At 51.3% G+C, this 16433-nt stretch overlaps 1 pseudogene; it reads right to left on the bottom strand.

Annotated features, from left to right (window-relative positions):
• Positions 1–10047: 10047 nt before the first annotated feature.
• Positions 10048–11733, bottom strand: LOC144609343 (forkhead box protein A2-A pseudogene; annotated as a pseudogene).
• Between the last annotated feature and the right edge of the window lie 4700 nt (positions 11734–16433).

Genomic DNA, 16433 nt, shown 5'->3' on the forward strand with positions numbered 1-16433 from the left:
ATCATGGCTGATCACTCTCAATCAGTACCCCGTTCCTGCCTTCTCCCCATACCCCCTCACTCCGCTATCCTTAAGAGCTCTATCCAGCTCTCTCTTGAAAGCATCCAACGAACTGGCCTCCACTGCCTTCTGAGGCAGAGAATTCCACACCTTCACCACTCTCGGACTGAAAAAGTTCTTCCTCATCTCCGTTCTAAATGGCCTACCCCTTATTCTTAAACTGTGGCCCCTTGTTCTGGACTCCCCCAACATTGGGAACATGTTTCCTGCCTCTAATGTGTCCAATCCCCTAATTATCTTATATGTTTCAATAAGATCCCCCCTCATCCTTCTAAATTCCAGTGTATACAAGCCCAATCGCTCCAGCCTTTCAACATACGACAGTCCCGCCATTCCAGGAATTAACCTAGTGAACCTACGCTGCACGCCCTCCATAGCAAGAATATCCTTCCTCAAATTTGGAGACCAAAACTGCACACAGTACTCCAGGTGCGGTCTCACCAGGGCCCGGTACAACTGTAGAAGGACCTCTTTGCTCCTATACTCAACTCCTCTTGTTACGAAGGCCAACATTCCATTGGCTTTCTTCACTGCCTGCTGTACCTGCATGCTTCCTTTCATTGACTGATGCACTAGGACACCCAGATCTCGTTGAACTCCCCCTCCTCCTAACTTGACACCATTCAGATAATAATCTGCCTTTCTATTCTTACTTCCAAAGTGAATAACCTCACACTTATCTACATTAAACTGCATCTGCCATGTATCCGCGCACTCACACAACCTGTCCAAGTCACCCTGCAGCCTTATTGCATCTTCCTCACAATTCACACTACCCCCCAGCTTAGTATCATCTGCATGTGGACGATCAGCCATGATCACAATGAATGGCGGTGCGTACAGGCTCGAAGGGCCGAATGGCCTCCTCCTGCACCTATTTTCTATGTTTCTATGTAACATACGATGAGCGTTTGTGGGCACTGGGCCTGTACTCGCTGGAGTTTAGAAGGATGAGGGGGGACCTCATTGAAACGTACAGAACAGTGAGCGGCCTGGATAGAGTGGATGTGGAGAGGATGTTTCCACTAGTGGGAGAGTCTAGGACCAGAGGGCACAGCCTCAGAATTAAAGGACGTTCCTTTAGGAAGGAGATGAGGGGGAATTTCTTTAGAGGCCTCTGCCCTCTGTCTACTGGAGTCGCTCCAGCTACCTGTCGAAATGGGGCTGGACTCATTTAACGATAAGAATGGCTTCACATGGATCATTGTTGTGGGTGACAATGTGTGTGGCAGATAGTATTGTACTGGGGGGAGATTTTATCCACACTTTGCACAGCTGATAAAGGTAAGGTGCCGAGCGCAAATTCAAGATAGGGAAGGCCGCTTGCTAAAAGGATTTTATTCAGTCATTTCTTGACTCATGCTGGGCGCACTGAAACAGGCCACAATAGGGATTAGTTGCACGAAACTAAGGAGCCTCACGCTGAGCTTAGAGATACAGCTCAAGTGGAAACAGGCCCTTCGGCCCACCGGGTCCGCGCCGACCAGCGATCCCCGCACACTAACACTATCCTACACACACTATCGAGCTCACACTTGAATGCATTCAGAGACTTGGCCTCCACTGCCTTCTGAGGCAGTGAATTCCACAGATTCACAACTCTCTGGCTGAAAAGGTTTTTCCTCATCTCCGTTCTTAATGGCCTACCCCTTATTCTTAAACTGGTGGTTCTGGACTCCCCCAACATTGGGAACATGTTTCCTGCCTCTAACGTGTCCACACACAAACCTTTTCAGTCAGAGCGTTGTGAATCTGTGGAATTCTCTGCCTCAGAGGGCAGTGGAGGCCAATTCTCTGAATGCATTCAAGAGAGATCTGGATAGAGCTCTTAAGGATAGCGGAGTTAGGGGGTACGGGGAGAAGGCAGGAACGGGGTACTGATTGAGAATGATCAGCCATGATCACATTGAATGGCGGTGCTAGCTCGAAGGGCCGAATGGCCTCCTCCTGCACCTGTTGTCTATTGTCTATTGAGACAATTTTACATTTATACCAAGCTAATTAACCTACAAACCTGCACGTCTTTGGTGTGTGGGAGGAAACCGAAGATCTCGGAGAAAACCCACGCAGGTCACGGGGAGAACGTGCAAACTCCGTACAGACGGCGCCCACGGTCGGGATGGAACCCGGGTCTCCGGCGCTGCATTCGCTGTAAGGCGGCAACTCCACCGCGCATTGGGAGTCCCAAACAGTGGAAAGGCAAGAACGCTTGTCCGGGAAGGAACTGCAGATGCTGGTTTAAACTGAAGATAGACACAAAATGCTGGAGTAACTCAGCGGGTCAGGCAGCATCTCCGGGGAGAAGGAATGGGTGACGTTTAGGGTCAAGACCCTTGCTTCACTGATGAACTGAAGAAGGGTCTCAACACGAAACGTCACCCATTCCTTCTCCCCAGAGACGCTGCCTGACCCGCTGAGTTACTCCAGCACTCTGTGAAACCCTCTCAAACCCTCTTATCCTCCCTCCCCCCCCCCCCTCCCCCCTCCCTCCCTAGGAGATAGATTTAAACTTTTAATGTGAATAACTTTAAAAATATAACGCCGATTTCAATGAAACTTCTTCCATTGGCACCAAAGGGACGATGGTGAGTAAGGTGGGCCTAACATTGTCGCGCTATCGTGGACCGTTTTGTCCGTAGTTCGGGAACAAACAAACGAACAAACAAGAGTTTTAGTATACGGATGTGCAGAGCAATGGTGTTTACACAGAGGGTGGTGGGTGCTACCTGTGGTAGACTCTACCTGTGGTAGAGGTGAAAGACGCTACCTGTGTTAGAGGTGAAAGTAGATATGATAGAGACGTTTTAAGAGGTTTTTTTGTTGAGCAGGGTAACATAGAACTATTGTGGACGGGTTATCCATGATCCCAATAGGCCACAGGTCCTGTTTCCATGCTGTAACATAGAAACATAGAAAATAGGTGCAGGAGTAGGCCATTCAGCCCTTCGAGCCTGTACGCACCGCCATTCAATATGATCATGGCTGATCATCCAACTCAGTATCCCGTTCCTGCCTTCTCTCCATACCCCCTGATCCCTTTAGCCACAAGGGCCACATCTAACTCCCTCTTAAATACAGCCAATGAACTGGCCTCAACTACCTTCTGTGGCAGAGAATTCCACAGATTCACCACTCTCTGTGTGAAAAAAAACGGTCCTAAAAGACTTCCCCCTTATCCTTAAACTGTGTGACCCCTTGTTCTGGACTCCCCCAACATCGGGAACAATCTTCCCCGCATCTAGCCTGTCCAACCCCTTAAGAATTTTGTAAGTTTCTATAAGATCCCCCCTCAGTTTTCTAAATTCCAGCGAGTACAAGCCGAGTCTATCCAGTCGTTCTTCATATGAAAGTCCTGCCATCCCAGGGATCAATCTGGTGACTCTAAACTAAACCAAACCTAAACACTTCTTCTTTCAACCTTGATTTTTCAAACATCCTGTTGAAGGTCTTTACTTCCGTCTATTGGCTCAAAGAGAAATGGTCTGATGAATAGTTGCTCGTGGACTGTTATCTCTCTGACGGGGGTCAAGGCAAAGGTACACCCACAACTGGGCAAACAAAATGGCCGCAGAGTTGTTTGCTGTGCTGGAGGTCAGCGAACTGTTCTGGCTTCCCCCGGACAGACCAACCACAACAGAACTTCCCCTCACCCTGCCAACGGACGGACTTGGTTCCCCTCTCTACCAGGGTACATGGAGTGTGTGTGTGTCTGTGTACCACGTGTACATGGAGTGTGTGAGTCTGTGTACATGGAGTGTGTGAGTCTGTGTACCACGTGTACATGGAGTGTGTGAGTCTGTGTACCACGTGTACATGGTGTGTGTCTGTGTACCACGTGTACATGGAGTGTGTGTGTCTGTGTACATGGAGTGTGTGTGTCTGTGTGCCACGTGTACATGGAGTGTGTGAGTCTGTGTACATGGAGTGTGTGTGTCTGTGTACCACGTGTACATGGAGTGTGTGTGTGTCTGTGTACCACGTGTACATGGAGTGTGTGTGTCTGTGTACCACGTGTACATGGAGTGTGTGTGTCTGTGTGCCACGTGTACATGGAGTGTGTGTGTGTCTGTGTGCCACGTGTACATGGAGTATGTGTGTCTGTGTGCCACGTGTACATGGAGTGTGTGTGTGTCTGTGTACCGCGTGTAGGCTTGTATACACTGGAATTTAGAAGGATGAGAGGAGATCTTATCGAAACGTATAAGATTATTAAGGGGTTGGACACGTTAGAGGCAGGAAACATGTTCCCAATGTTGGGGGAGTCCAGAACCAGGGGCCACACAGTTTAAGAATAAGGGGTGGGGGCCATTTAGAACTGAGATGAGGAAAAAGCTTTTTCAGTCAGAGAGTTGTGAATCTGTGGAATTCTCTGCCTCAGAGGGCAGTCGAGGCCAATTCTCTGAATGCATTCAAGGGAGAGCTGGATAGAGCTCTTAAGGATAGCGGAGTCAGGGGGTACGGGGAGAAGGCAGGAACGGGGTACTGATTGAGAATGATCAGCCATGATCACATTGAATGGCGGTGCGTACAGGCTTGAAGGGCCGAATGACCTCCTCCTGCACCTATTGTCTATTGTCTATTGTGTACATGGAGTGTGTGAGTCTGTGTACCACATGTACATGGAGTGTGTGACTCTGTGTACCACGTGTACATGGAGTGTGTGAGTCTGTGTACCACGTTTACATGGAGTGTGTGTGTCTGTGTACCACGTGTACATGGAGTGTGTGAGTCTGTGTACCACGTGTACATGGAGTGTGTGAGTCTGTGTACCACGTGCACATGGAGTGTGTGAGTCTGTGTACCACATGCACATGGAGTGTGTGACTCTGTGTACCACGTGTACATGGAGTGTGTGAGGTTGCAGCCCCTGTTCCAATATCTAAAGGGGCTGCTCCTTGCTTTTTGGCTGCACTTTTCACCCGCCACCCTCATCTTCGGACACCCTGTGCGTAGGGGGAGAGGGTAGGGGGGGGTCGAAGATGTCCTTGTTGGGTTGCTCCTGGTCCTGGCCAAGCTGGCCATCCGCGACTCACGGCGCCAGGCGGAAGGGGGCTCTGCCCGAGCCAGCTGCCTACCCCTTTTCCGGGGTTACATCCGTGCCCGGGTGGTGTTGGAGAGGGGCTACACGCTGTCCACGGGCACCCTGGAGGATTTCCGGGACCGCTGGGCACTGCGGAGGATTGGATGTATCCTGGATGGGGATTGTAATATAATTGTATAATAGTTTCAATTGGTATATTTGCTTGTATAGTATTCTGGTGGTGGGGTTCTGTTTTGGTTTTATTGTACTGTATATATTATTCCCGGAATGGCGGGACTGTCATATGTTGAAAGACTGGAGCGACTAGGCTTGTATACACTGGAATTTAGAAGGATGAGAGGAGATCTTATCGAAACGTACAAGATTATTAAGGGGTTGGACACGTTAGAGGCAGGAAACGTGTTCCCGATGTTGGGGGAGTCCAGAACAAGGGGCCACATAGTTTAAGAATAAGGGGTCGGCCATTTAGGACGGAGATGAGGAAAAACCTTTTTCAGTCAGAGAGTTGTGAATCTGTGGAATTCTCTGCCTCAGAGGGCAGTGGAGGCCAATTCTCTGAATGCATTCAAGAGAGAGCTGGATAGAGCTCTTAAGGATAGCGGAGTCAGGGGGTATGGGGAGAAGGCAGGAACGGGGTACTGATTGAGAATGATCAGCCGTGATCACATTGAATGGCGGTGCGTACAGGCTCGAAGGGCCGAATGGCCTCCTCCTGCACCTATTGTCTATTATTTTAATACTTGAATAAATATTTTTGATTAAAAAAAATATATTAAAAAATGGGCGGACTTGGGGGGGTCAGGAGGAAGGGGGTGAGGTTTGGGTTCAGTTTGAGTTTAGTTTCGAGATACGGGAGCCGGGACAGTCCCTTCGGCCCACCGAGCCCATGCCGTCCAGCGATCCCCGCACACGATCCTACAAACACACACACACACACACACACACACACACACACACACACACTGGGGACATAGAAACATAGTGAGGCCCAGCGCAAACTAGAGGAACAGCACCTCATATTTCACTTGGGCAGATTCCTTCGCTCAGTCCAACCTGATCTCCTGGTGGCTCAGCATTTCAACTCCCCCTCCCACTCCCAGTCTGACCTTTCTGTCCTGGGCCTCCTCCATTGTCAGAGTGAGGCCCAGCGCAAATTGGAGGAACAGCACCTCATATTTCGCTTGGGTAGCTGACACCCCAGCGGTATCAACATTAACTTCTCCAATTCCAGATAGTCCCTGCTTTCCCTCATCAGTCTGAAGAAGGGTCTCAACCTGGAACGTCGCACATTCCTTCTCTCCACAGATGCTGCCTGACCCGCTGAGTTACTCCAGCACTCTGTGAAACGTCACCTATCCATGTTCTCCACAGATGCTGCCTGACCCGCTGAGTTACTCCAGCATTTTGTGTCTACTAGTTAATTCATAAGGTCATAAGTGATAGGAGTAGAATTAGGCCATTCAGCCCTTCGAGTCCACTCCACCATTCAATAGTGGCCGGTCTATCTCTCCCTCCGAACCCCATTCTCCTGCCTTCTCCCCATAACCCCTGACACCCGCACTGATCAACAATCTATCCATCTCTGCCTTAAAAATAACCACTGACTTGCGGCCTCCACAGCCGTCTGTGGCAAAGAATCCCACAGATTCACCACCCTCTGACTAAAGAAATTCCTCCTCATCTCCTTCTTAAAAGGACCGTCCTTTAATTCTGCGGCTGTGCCCTCTGGTCCCAGACTCTCCCACCAGTGGGAACATCCTCTCCACATCCACTCTATCCTGGCCGCTCACTGTTCTGTACGTTTCAATGAGGTCCAGCGAGTAAACTCCAGCGAGTACAGGCCCAGTGCCCACAAACGCTCATCGTGCGTTAACCCACTCATTGCTGGGATCGTTCTCGTTGTGTTTTGGTGGGGAGAGGGGGTTGGTGCTTATCCTCCCCACCCACCACTCCACCACCCCCACCATGTCCAAGCCTGAACCTTACCAAAGGAATGAGTGGCAGGGTGCAAAGTGCATGGCGCGTAGCAAGGTCGGCGGTCAATCATTGGCTCTGTGTGCTTCAGGCGCCAAGGCTGGGCGAATGTTTGCACTGGAGTTTACAGATAAGGGCTCGCTCTGACCAGAGAACCACTTGGGAACAATCCCATCCCTGCCTCCCTGCCTCCCTGCCTCCGCTCTCAATGCAAGGCTCTCAGGAACCCAGAGGTGGCGTGAATTAAATACCCGTCATTGAAGATACGATAGTTGTGGGTAGAGCTGCTGCCTCAAGACTGGGGTTCGATCCTGACCTCGGGTGCTGTGTGCTGTGTGCGTGCGTTTGTGCATGCGTGCGTTTGTGCGGAGTCAGGGGGTATGGGGAGAAGGCAGGAACGGGGTACTGATTGAGAATGATCAGCCATGATCACATTGAATGGCGGTGCTGGCTCAAAGGGCCGAATGGCCTCCTCCTGCACCTATTGTCTATTCGGTGGGCTGAAGGGCCTGTTTCCACGCTGTGTCGTTAAACTAAACTAAAAATCAAGAGTTGGCAGGGGAGAGAAAAACGCAGAGAACGCGACTGAAAGCAAATCAAATACGTGCTCTTCTCCACACAAAACCTTCCAGATTACAGGACCTGTGACAAGCCTTCGTAAGTGTAGTCAAAGACAATAGGTGCAGGAGGAGGCCATTCGGCCCTTCGAGCCTGTACGCAACGCCATTCAATGTGATCATGGCTGATCATTCTCAATCAGTACCCCGTTCCTGCCTTCTCCCCATACCCCCTGACTCCGCTATCCTTAAGAGCTCTATCTAGCTCTCTCTTGAATGTATTCAGAGAATTGGCCTCCACTGCCTTCTGAGGCAGAGAATTCCACAGATTCACAACTCTCTGACTGAAAAAGTTTTTCCTTATCTCTGTTCTAAATGGCCGACCCCTTATTCTTAAACTGTGTGGCCCCTGGTTCTGGACTCCCCCAACATTGGGAACATGTTTCCTGCCTCTAACATGTCCAACCCCTCAATAATCTTATACGTTTCGATAAGATCCCCTCTCATCCTTCTAAATTCCAGTGTATACAAACCTAGTCGCTCTAGTCTTTCAACATACGACAGTCCCGCCATTCCGGGAATTAACCTAGTAAACCTACGCTGCACGCCCTCAATAGCAAGAATATCCTTCCTGGTGTAACATCACTGAGCCCCAGGCACCTACATCCCCCTCAACCCCCCCTTATCCTCCCCCCTCCCCCCTCCCTCCCTATGAGATAGATTTAAACTTTAAAATATGAATAACTTAAAAAACATAACACCGATTTCAATGAAACCTCTTCCATTAGCACCAAAGAGACGACATTGAGTAAAGTGGGCCTAGAATTGTCGCGCTAACGTGTACCGTTTTGTCCGTAGTTCGGGAACAAACAAACGAACAAACGAACAAACGAGAGTTTTAGTATATAGATAGTCCCTGCCTCAACTACCTCCTCTGCCAGCTCGTTCCACACACCGACCACCCTCCCTTGAGGAAAGCTGTCCCTCAAACACAAGAGTTTGTGCACAAAACATAACGTGCACAAAACATAAGAGTTTTGGCACCATGTTTGGCACTGACATGGTTGGCTGAAGGGCTTGTCTTTTGCTGTGCTGTCCGATATTCTGTAATAGATGTTGGTATCGAAGGGAGACACAAAATGCCGGAGTAACTCAGCGGGTCGGGCGGCATCTCGGGAGAGAAGGAATGACAATAGACAACAGACAACAGGTGCAGGAGTAGGCCATTCAATGTGATCATGGCTGATCATCCACAATCAGTACCCCGTTCCTGCCCTCTCCCCATACCCCCTGACTCCGCTATCCTTAAGAGCTCTATCTAGCTCTCTCTTGAAAGCATCCAGAGAATTGGCCTCCACTGCCTTCTGAGGCAGAGAATTCCACAGATTTACAACTCTCTGAGTGAAAACGTTTTTCCTCATCTCCGTTCTAAATGACCGACCCCTTATTCTTAAACTGTGTGGCCCCTGGTTCTGGACTCCCCCAAACATTGGGAACATGTTTCCTGCCTCTAACGTGTCCAATCCCTTAATAATCTTATATGTTTCAATAAGATCCCCTCTCATCCTTCTAAATTCCAGTGTATACAAGCCTAGTCGCTCCAGTCTTTCAACATACGACAGTCCCGCCATTCCGGGAATTAACCTATGTTGCACGCCCTCAATAGCAAGAATATCCTTCCTCAAATTTGGAGACCAAAACTGCACACAGTACTCCAGGTGCGGTCTCACTAGGGCCCGGTACAACTGCAGAAGGGCCTCTTTGCTCCTATACTCAACTCCTCTTGTTATGAAGGCCAACATTCCATTGGCTTCCTTCACTGCCTGCTGTACCTGCATGCTTCCTTTCAGTGACTGATGCACTAGGACACCCAGATCTCGTTGTACGTCCCCTTTTCCTAACTTGACACCATTCAGATAATACTCTGCCTTCCTATTCTTACCACCAAAGTGGATAACCTCACACTTATCCACATTAAACTGCATCTGCCATGCATCCGCCCACTCACACAACCTGTCCAAGTCACCCTGCAACCAGTACTCCAGGTGCGGTCTCACTAGGGCCCTGTACAACTGCAGAAGGACCTCTTTGCTCCTATACAAGCTGGTCAGGAAGGCCAGCTCTGTCCTGGGTGGCCCCCTCGACTCAGTGCAGGCGGTGGGAGAGAGGAGGAGGATGGTGGCGAAGCTAACATCGCTGCTGGACAACGACTCCCACCCCATGCAGGACCCTGTCACTGCACTGAGTAGCTCCTTCAGTGGCAGACTCCTTCACCCCAAGTGCGTGAAGGAGAGATGTAGGAGGTCCTTCCTTCCCGCTGCTGTGAGACTGCACAACCAGCACTGCTCCCAGCAGGCGAGTCAACAATAACAGCTAAGAACACACAGAAAACTGATGACAATTAATGTATCTTTTATTTATAATGAATGCTCTCTTACTCTCCACTTTGCTGCTGTAACACTGTAAATTTCCCCGGTGAGAGACGAATAAAGGAATATATTATTACATTATTATACTCAACTCCTCTTGTTATGAAGGCCAACATGCCATTGGCTTTTTTCACTGCCTGCTGTACCTGCATGCTTCCTTTCAGTGACTGATGCACTAGGGCACCCAGATCTCGTCGTACGTCCCCTGTTCCTAACTTGGGCGACGTTTCGGGTCGAGACCCTTCTCGGGGGAAATGGTAGCAAAATGAAAATGAGGATGAATTAAACGCATTGAAAGTCCTTTTACTTTCACATTCCCCCTTCCATTTGTACAAAGGATCAATATTAATTTCCACCCGTCACCGCGGAGAACAGGAAGATATCTACAAGCCGTGACGCGCTGCGGATAAAGTCTTTTCTTATCTTTGTACAGAATGCCAAACCGGGTCGGCACGGGCCGGATGGGCCGAAGGGCCTAGATGGAGCTGAGGACGGGCCGGGAGTAGAGCGGCTGGTAAGGGGATGGATCGTTGGTGAGGGGGGAAAGTTCCCCGCTCACGGGGGGAGCGTAGGCGGCGAAGGGGAACATCTGCTCGTAGGACTTCAGGTTGTCCGCCTTGTCCACCAGATGTTCGGCGGCCATCAGGTTGGAGATGGAGAAGGGGTGGGCCAGGGGGAACTGAGGGTCAGGCTTCAGGTAGACCTCGGAGGCCAGCTGGGAGAGGAAGGAGGGCGGGTGGCCTGACGTCGAGGGCGCGGGCGTAGCGGCGGCGGCGGTGGCGTTCTCCCGCTCCGGGATTCCTGGGCAGTCGTCCGTTGGCGCCCTGCCCAGCTGCCGGTAGAGCGGCCTTCCCCGGCCCCTGGCCCTGCCCGGCTCCAAGCCGGGAGAGCCGACGGAAGCGTCGGTCTCGCCGCCGGCCGCTGGGGACGCCTCGCCCGGAACGGAACCTTCCCCGGGCCCCCCCGGCCCTTCCTTCCGAGGGCCGACCCTCTCGCACTTGAACCTCTTCTGCCTCCGCAGGTAGCAGCCGTTCTCGAACATGTTACCCGAGTCCGGGTGCAGGGCCCAGTACGAGCCCTTGCCCGGCTTCTCCGGAGATCTGGGCATCTTGATGAAGCAGTCGTTGAATGAGAGGGAGTGGCGGATGGAGTTCTGCCAGCGCTGCTGGTTGTGCCGGTAGTAGGGGAAGAAGTCCATGATCCACTGGTAGATCTCGTTGAGGGCCAGCATCTTGTGTGGGGACTGCTGGATGGCCATGGTAATCAGGGAGATATAGGAGTAGGGGGGCTTGGCGTGCGTGTAGGCCCGCCTGATGTTCTTGGCCTCCCCGGGGAAGTCTGCGTAGGCCGGGCTGGCTCCGCAGTAGGGAGTCACCTGGCCCAAGAGGCCAGTTGGCGATCCCAGCTGCTCCAGCGGTGAGCCCATCGCGGTCTCCAGACGGCCGGTGTCGACGGTGGTCCCCATGGCCGGCAGATGCTGGTGGCGGTGGCCCATCATGCCGGCGTTCGCGTAGGGCATGGTGACGCTCCCAGGCCTCGGGTTGGCCACGTAAGGATTCATGGCGTGGCCCAGATTCATGTTGCTCAGAGGCTGATAAATCTATAGACAGATCAAAGAACAGACCGTCACAGATTGATCCCAGGACTTTCATATCATATCATATCATATATATACAGCACGGAAACAGGCCTTTTCGGCCCACCAAGTCCGTGCCGCCCAGCGATCCCCGCACATTAACACTATCCTACACCCACTAGGGACAATTTTTACATTTGCCCAGCCAATTAACCTACGTACCTGCACGTCTTTGGAGTGTGGGAGGAAACCGAAGATCGCGGAGAAAACCCACGCAGGTCACGGGGAGAACGTACAAACCCCTTACAGTACAGCACCCGTGGTCAGGATCGAACCTGAGTCTCCGGCGCTGCATTCGCTGTAAAGCAGCAACTCTACCGCTGCGCCACCGTGCCGTGAAGAAAGACTGGATAGACTAGGCTTATACTCGCTGGAATTTAGAAGACTGAGGGGGGATCTTATAGTTCCCAATGTTGGGGGAGTCCAGAACCAGGGGCCACACAGTTTAAGAATAAGGGGTCGGCCATTTAGAACTGAGATGAGGAAAAACTTTTTCAGTCAGAGAGTTGTTAATCTGTGGAATTCTCTGCCTCAGAAGGCAGTGGAGGCCAATTCTCTGGATGCTTTCAAGAGAGAGCTAGATAGGGCTCTTAAGGATAGCGGAGTCAGGGGGTACGGGGAGAAGGCAGGAACGCGGTACTGATTGTGGATGATCGGCCGTGATCACATTGAATGGCGGTGCGTACAGACTCGAAGGGCCGAATGGCCTCCTCCTGCACCTATTGTTTATTGTCTATTGTAAGTGCGGCCTCACCAACGTCGTCGTTTGTGGGATATTCTGAGCTGGGAGCAGAAGCTGCCAGAATGTACAAGGTTACAGCTTTGCCAGCGATATCTGGCTTGACTTCTGATAAGATTTACTTTGCTTAAAGATCGAATGCAAATAGGTGATATTTCCCAATGGCGGCACCCCACCCAACCCCCTCCCCCCCTCCCTCCCTCCCTCCCTCCCTCCCTCCCTGCCACCTAATCTCCCAAAAGCACTGATTCACACCCTGGAGCTCAATGAAAAGGTTTGCAAATCTAATCTGGGTTGAGGAGTCATGAGGAGAGACTGGAGGGACTGGGTTAATTCCCCATGGAGCAGAGGAGGTTGGGGGAGAGGGGTGGGGGGGGGGGGGGGGGCTGTGAGGTATATCAAATTCTCAGGGGTGTAGAAGGGGTAGGCAGTCAGCATCTATATAGTGGGCTCTCGTTTGTTTGTTCCTGTGTTCCTGAACTACAGCCAAAGCGGTCCACGATAGCGCGACAATGTTAGGCCCAATTTACTCACCATCGTCCCTGTGGTGCTAATGGAAGAAGTTTCATTGAAATCGGTGTGATATTTTTAAAGTTATTCGCATTTTAAAGTTTAAATCTAAACTAAAATCTAATCTGAGGCCAGTTCATTGGCTATATTTAAGAGGGAGTTAGATGTGGCCCTTGTGGCTAAAGGGATCAGGGGGTATGGAGAGAAGGCAGGTACGGGATACTGAGTTGGATGATCAGCCATGATCATATTGAATGGCGGTGCGTATAGGCTCGAAGGGCCGAATGGCCTACCCCTGCACCTATTTTCTATGTTTCTATGTTTACTAGGGAGGGAGGGGGGTGGAGTGGGGGGATGGTGGGGGGAGGGAGGGAGCGGGAGGGGGAGTGGGAGGGAGGAAGGGGAGGGGGAGGGAGGGGGGAGAGGTGAGTGGGGGAGGAGAGGTTGGACACATTAGAGGCAGGAAACATGTTCCCAATGTTGGGGGAGTCCAGAACCAGGGGCCACACAGTTTAAGAATAAGGGGTCGGCCATTTAGAACAGAGGTGAGGAAAAACGTTTTCAGTCAAGAGAGTTGTGAATCTGTGGAATTCTCTGCCTCAGAAGGCAGTGGAGGCCAATTCTCTGAATACATCCAAGAGAGAGCTAGAAAGAGCTCTTAAGGATAGCGGAGTCAGGGGGTATGGGGAGAAGGCAGGAACGGGGTACTGATTGAGAATGATCAGCCATGATCACATTGAATGGCGGTGCGTACAGGGCCGAATGGCCTCCTCCTGCACCTATTGTCTATTGTCCATTGAGAGGGTGCTGCACCAATGCAGGAGAGGTTTGGGCCCAACAGGTCCCACTTGATCTAGTCCTTTAGAGACACAAAACGCTGGAGTAACTCAGCAGGACAGGCAGCATAGAGCTTTATACATCCCCAGAGGGGGACGTTAGTTTGCCGACAGTCACACCAACGCATCAAGGTATACGAAAACTTGAAAGTTAAAATTAAATTATGCGTGGAAAAAGAAAAAGACAAGTGGCTGTTGGCTGGCTGTTGTGTGTGCACAGCACCTTAACCAGAATAAACAAACACAGGTTTGTCCCCAGGGCAGGGGATTCTACAACTAGAGAGCCCCCCGTCCCCCACGCCAGGTCCCCCTTTGTTCTCCCACCTCCCCCCCCCCTCCCACCGGCAACTCTGGAGAGAAGGAATGGATGACGTTTCGGGGCCGAGACCCTTCTTCACACCGAATCAGTCAGAATCTTTTTCCAAGGATGGCGGAGGCTTTAAGGTGAGAGGGGCCGAGTTTCAAGGCAAGTGGGGGCCTGGAGTGGTGGTGGAGGCAGATACCATAGTGGGCTTGAAGAGACTTTGGATTGGCAGCAAACAGAGGGATATGGATTATGTGCAGGTTTACTTCAGACTTTAGACAATAGACAACAGGTGCAGGAGGAGGCCATTCGGCCCTTCGAGCCTGTACGCACCGCCATTCAATGTGATACATGGCTGATCATTCTCAATCAGTACACCCCGTTCCTGCCTTCTCCCCGTACCCCCTGACTCCGCTATCCTTAAGAGCTCTCTCTTGAAAGCATTCAGTCTGAAGAAGGGTCTCGACCCGAAACGTCACCCATTCCTTCTCTCCTGAGATGCTGCCTGACCCGCTGAGTTACTCCAGCATTTTGTGGATAAATACCTTCGATTTGTACCAGCATCTGCAGTTATTTTCTTATTCAGAGAATTGGCCTCCACTGCCTTTTGAGGCAGAGAATTCCACAGATTCACAACTCTCTGACTGGAAAAGTTTTTCCTCATCTCCGTTCTAAATGGCCGACCCCTTATTCTTAAACTGTGTGGCCCCTGGTTCTGGACTCCCCCAACATTGGGAACATGTTTCCTGCCTCTAACGTGTCCAGCCCCTTAATAATCTTATACGTTTCAATAAGATCTCCTCTCATCCTTCTAAATTCCAGTGTATACAAGCCCAGTCGCTCAGTCTTTCAACGTACGACAGTCCCGCCATTCCGGGAATTAACCTAGCGAACCTACGCTGCACGCCCTCAGCGATAAAGTGCGGGAAACAGGCCCTTCGGCCCACTGAGACTGCACCTGCCACCGTACACTAACACTATCCTACACATACTAGGGCCAATTTACAGAAGCCAATTAATCTACAAACCCGTGCGTCTTTGGAGTGTGGGAGGAAACCGGAGCGCCTGGAGAAAACCCACGCAGGCCATGGGAGAACGTACAAACTCCGTACAGACGGCACCCGCAGTCAGGATGGAACCCGGGCCTCCGGCGTCGTGAGGCAGCAACTCTACCCACTGATGATCGCTCTCCCAACTTCCCACTAATCATCTCCAATGTCCTCAATAACCATCCCCACCCCCCAATTTCCCACTCATTATCCCCACAATTCCCTCAATAATCTTTTCCACAATTTCCGCACTGATCATCCCCCCCAATTTCCCCACTCATCACCCCCCCTAGTTCCCACTCATCATCTCCATAATTTCCCATTAATCATCTCCCAATTTCTCCACAATGTCCACTCCATTGATTTATCCTCAGGTCACTGTGAACAACCTGACCTAATCATCTAGCCGACAAGGCCAAGTCCATAGGTTGTGTAGACAATAGACAATAGGTGCAGGAGGAGGCCATTCGAGCCTGTACGCACCGCCTTCAATGTGATCATGGCTGATCATTCTCAATCAGTACCCCGTTCCTGCCTTCTCCCCATACCCCCCTGACTCCGCTATCCTTAAGAGCTCTATCCAACTCTCTCTGAATGCATTCAGAGAATTGGCCTCCACTGCCCTCTGAGGCAGAGAATTCCACAGATTCACAACTCTCTTGACTGAAAACGTTTTTCCTCACCTCTGTTCTAAATGGCCGACCCCTTATTCTTAAACTGTGTGGCCCCTGGTTCTGGACTCCCCCAACATTGGGAACATGTTTCCTGCCTCTAATGTGTCCAACCTCTCCTCCCCCACTCACCTCTCCCCCCTCCCTCCCCCTCCCCTTCCTCCCTCCCCACTCCCCCCTCCCGCTCCCTCCCTCCCCCCCCCCCCCCCCCCCCCACCATCCCCCCCACTCCACCCCCCTCCCTCCCTAGTAAACATAGAAACATAGAAAATAGGTGCAGGAGTAGGCCATTCGGCCCTTCGAGCCTATACGCACCGCCATTCTAAACTCAGTGTAGGAAACTAACTGCGGATGCTGGTACAAATCGGAGGTGTCACAAAATGCTGGAGTAACTCAGCGGGTCTGGCAGCATCTCAGGAGAGAAGGAATGGGTGACGTTTCGGGTCGAGACCCTTCTTCAGACCGAAGAAGGGTCTCGACCCGAAACGTCACCCATTCCTTCTCTCGTGAGATGCTGGCAGACCCGCTGAGTTACTCCGGCATTTTGTGAGGCCAAGTCCTTAGCTCACAGAAAGTGATAACACAAGTAGGTAGAGTGGTAGCAAAGGCATATGGTATTCTTGCCAT

The sequence above is a fragment of the Rhinoraja longicauda genome, chromosome 34 (genome assembly GCF_053455715.1).
Source record: "Rhinoraja longicauda isolate Sanriku21f chromosome 34, sRhiLon1.1, whole genome shotgun sequence".
NCBI classification, from domain to species: Eukaryota; Metazoa; Chordata; class Chondrichthyes; order Rajiformes; family Arhynchobatidae; genus Rhinoraja; species Rhinoraja longicauda.